Here is a 4,723-nt window from a genome sequence, read left to right as displayed (position 1 = left end):
GATTTCAATCAATTTTATTTAGCATAAATACTTTAAGCTTTGTTTATGATGCTCTTCTACAACCCAGGAAACTTCTTCAGGCTCTAAATTACAGACAGACCTCGTGAAATTGTCATTGTCATATATAGTTTGTCGTCTGAACCAAATGTGTTTGGTCTCTCCTTTCATCTCCGATGAAGAATTTCTCGTCTTTTTATAGGAGACAGCTGTGAAAGAAATGTGTGTTTTTCATCTTAATCATTAAGCAATGAATCACAGGGCTGGCAGTCAACCTCGCAGGCCAGACCCACACTGAAGGAATCTCCTCGTCGCCTGGAGCTCCGATGCAAACAAGTGAGTAAACAAATGATTCCTGAAGAGAAGAGACGAGTTGTGCCATGAGTAATCTCCACATAAAGAACCGTATGACAAAAATGGAAGAATTTTTTTTTTTTTGTTTTCTGTCATGTTTAGTGTCAAAGTGAAAAACATTTTTGTTTCAAACATCAAAGTGAGACATCATTCCATCTTCAGTGATTAAAGCTCCGCAGAACTTGTTTGCAACTTTTCTCATCACTGAAAACTAAAAATTACGGAGCCCTTGTCCTGACATTAAGATGTAAAAATATATCTTGTTCCCACAGATTAATATCTTGTTCCCACAGGTTATTATGTCGCACGAAATACTATTCCGTTCCCACAAGATACTATTGCGTTCCCTCAAAATACTATTCCGTTCCCTCGAAATGATTAACTCGTGCGAACGCAATGATTAATCCGTTCGAACGCAATAATTATTCACGTCATAAGTCATTCAGGCAGATATGCTCTCTGTACGCCGGCAAAACTAAGCCGCTTTCAGCGGTAACTTCTGTATCTCTGTGACCCATATTCGTTCAAAAAAGGAACATGAAAAACAAAAATGATCACTTTATTACTGTCTCAATGAATATAAGAAAAATATCAAAAGATTTATGATAACTAGGCTGCTTTGTCATACGATAGCCCCTGCTAGGCTACTACTAGCTCCGCCGCAGAGCTCTTTGATGTATGCCGGCATTTGGGCAACTGGCTGGTCTGTTGTCAGACAGCTGATATTGTAGTTTAGGGTCGAATAGGAATAATAATATTCAGGACTTGTCTTTTATTAACTTTAGCAGTCAGTTGCTTTACATTCGAAGGCTATAAGGATGCATGCTAACTGACTAGCCGATCATTGATCCTGTTATTAATTTACGTCATAGATTTACAGCAGATACCTTCACATTTCTGTCTGTGCGTGTCTCATTACATTGGATTGAAGACACAGAGGATGTTTAGAGAACAGATTTATTTATTTTAAAAAGCACAAAAGCATCCATCTTATTCACGTTCATTCACATGGTGATCTGGTACGCCCTCAGTCATCTTGCTGCAAAAGCCGCTTCCTGCCGCTACTTCCGTGTCTCTGTGAGCATTCAATAGGGGTAAAAATAAAAGCAAGAATGGTCGATCTGTTATTTTCTCGATGAAAATTTGAAAAATATCATATTAAGCTGGCTGCTTCGCCTAAAGCACTTACCTTTAGCTCGTAATATGGGTCACAGAGACACGGAAGTTACCGCTGAAAGCGGCTTAGTTTTGCCGGCGTACAGAGAGCATATCTGCCTGAATGACTTATGACGTGAATAATTATTGCGTTCGAACGGATTAATTATTGCGTTCGAACGACATAATTATTGCGTTCGCACGAGTTAATCATTTCGAGGGAACGGAATAGTATTTCGTGCGAACGACATAATAACCTGTGGGAACAAGATATATTTTTATATCTTAATGTCAGGACACGGGCTCCGTAAAAAATAAATCCGTTTGTGGATTTTCTGTTTTCATGATTGTCTGGCTTCCTCTTTCTGAAATCTCAACTGGAAGAGAGAAAAACTGGAACAGTTAAAAAAGCACAATGGCTGTACCTGCATTGTGCCCCTCTGAAAGCACAGCTTATCCCCTAAAACTCGACAATTTGCTTTAAGCCAATGAGCGCCACTCACATGTGATACATCATTAAACCAATTTCACCATCTCTGTTTGAGAAGCACTCTGCTGGCTTTGAAAGAGCAGAGCATGGTGCTGCATGAATGAGTGGGGGGAAAATGAAAACAGAGCTGAGCAAGAGTTAAAAAGCATTATTTAATGTGAGGTCCATATTTGATTTACAGAGCAAAGTGCAAAGGACCTCAGTCATGCTGAGTGAGCAGTTATAAACCTGAATATTGCTGAATTCAGTGATCATAGGATGAATTTTATTATCCATCAGCTGGGGAGGTCAGAGTAAAGCCATGTAAAAAGTACATGGAAGTTCAATAAAGTACAGCTGGATAGTCTGATATATTAAAAACATATTTTGTACAGCTGCACATTAATAACCAGGAGAAATATTCAAAAACTAAAAAAAATACCCTATGCATGCATCCGACTCTCGCTCACAGCAGCATGAAAGAAAGATGTGCAGAATCTTTCCGTCATACGGCTAAGGTGGAGCAATATGCCACACTAACGGGGGGAATTAGATTCAAAGAAGTTCTGTTCCCATCAGAACCAAGGCTGCTGAGCAGCCAGAGTCCAGGAACGAACGCTGAAGCTGGAACAGATCTCCATCACAGAGATGAACGTCTGCATCAGCCGCTGCAGACCGGATCTGCAGACCGGATCTGCAGACCGGATCTGAATTGAATTGAACCGTTTACAGGGGCCCAGAAAAACTTTATCTGATTATGACAAAAGTTTGCATACGCCACACTTTCGGTTGGAACAAATCATTTGGACATGCACAGAACTCTCTAAAGTACCGGAAACGACCGTAGAAGAAGACGTATTCAGTTCCGTAGTGAACAAACAAGCTGCAGCATAGAGAGAGATGATCTTCTAAACGGGATTTTATTATTGTTATATTATTATTAAGTGCCTGTTCACACTTAATATTTCTCCGTTAGCTCACAAACCATCTAAAAGCCGCTTTTCTGCTCTGAGACACGGTTCTCCTGAGTCCAGCACTCATGCTCATATTTATCTGTAACAGCACTTGAATGCAGCAATTCCTTCTGTTTTCTTCCCTTTTCTTCCATTTTTATTTCTGTTTCTTGATAGCAATTCCCAACCTTTTACCCCCAAAGCACATCGCTCAATGAATTATCCAGCACGTTTGGCGTGATGTCAAAATGGTCACTCCAGGCGTCTCCAATTGTTTCTAAATTCAGCTTCTCGGAAACAGGCCTGCTAAGCTCCATGTCAATTTCCCGTCTGATTCCTGGTAATACATTTCAAGTTTCACTTACTCTACACTCTAAAAATCATAATAATAATAATAAAAGGAACAGTAAATGGAAAAACATCAAAGTTATTGTTTGTACAAGAGAACCATAATTCAATCCAATTTTATTTGTACAGCCCAAATTCACAGCAACAGTCGTCTTGATGGGCTTCGTATATAAATATAATTATTATCATAATAACTCTCTCTGATCATTGCCTTCGGGTTTTTTCCCCCTCAGACAGCAGTCAACATTACATTTGCCCTTTGGTTTTACCAAGAATCATGGACGGCCCAAACATTGATGCTGCTTAGCCTTCCCTTGTTCGGCTCTTGTAAAGCATTAAACAAATCCATACACAGAGGTTAAAGGTCAGATATAGAATGAGTAATGAGTTTTTTTGACTCTGCAAACAAGTCTCAAGAAATAATGACTTGATTAGCTCATTTCAAGCATTAATTGTAGTAAATACAATAAAAAAATCACAGATTTATTAAATTAATTACAGAAATGATTAAATACATAGATGAAAAACAAAAGCAAAGACACACTTAAGTCACATTTGATCCATTAAATATGGTGATCCTTCACTAAAGTCAAGAAGAGCTTGATTTATTGCTCCAAAAGGAGCAGGAAGAAGCGAATGTATATAGTCCCACCCCTACTGATTTATTTCATTTTATAGTTTTGCAAACTTTTCCTAATTCGGTTCTGATCCGATAAATATTTTTCGAGTAACAAAATCAAGTGGTTTATTGATCATCCTCAGAAATCCTTTATATATCTTTTCAGTAGTCATGAATGATTCGTTCTTTAGGTAGCCTATATGTAATAATCATTGATTCTCAATTGCAACAAATAACCCATTAAACCAGTAATTATTGCCACAATAAAATCAATAGCTTATTGGTTGTAATTTAAACATTTAAGTCATTCGTATTGCACATTACACAAGTAATATTCATTGTTTGTGATTAAAAGGACTTTAATTATTTAACCACAATCAAAATCACACATGTATTTGGAATAATTCAAACACCTGTTGATCCTTAACTCCTCTTATCTTTGTATTGTGAAATCAATTTTTTTTAATACATTTTGTTGAATTTTTGGATACTTGGACACTGTTTGAGCTCATTTAGAGAACAAAAACCAGCTGGACTGCAGGAGCATCGACTGATTCTTCTTAGCTGCACTCAGCTTTCTCACATCCGATCAGAGGGGGGGGGGGTTTAAGGGCTGTTGCTTTACAACTGACTGACGGCATCACAGTCATCTGTGAAGTTTCTGCCACTTCTGTTTCCTGCCGTCTGCATCCCTAAGCCCCACATGTAAAACCAGAGGAAGGTCCAGTGAAATCAATTCATTAGAACATTTTTGAAGCAGGACAGGAGCCATGAGTCACTCAAGCACAAATAAATGAAAGACCCACTTAAATAAAGCTGTTGTTTTTG

Source organism: Oryzias latipes, chromosome 9 (assembly GCF_002234675.1).
Source record: "Oryzias latipes chromosome 9, ASM223467v1".
NCBI lineage: Eukaryota > Metazoa > Chordata > Actinopteri > Beloniformes > Adrianichthyidae > Oryzias > Oryzias latipes.
Note: the sequence above shows the minus strand (reverse complement) of the source record.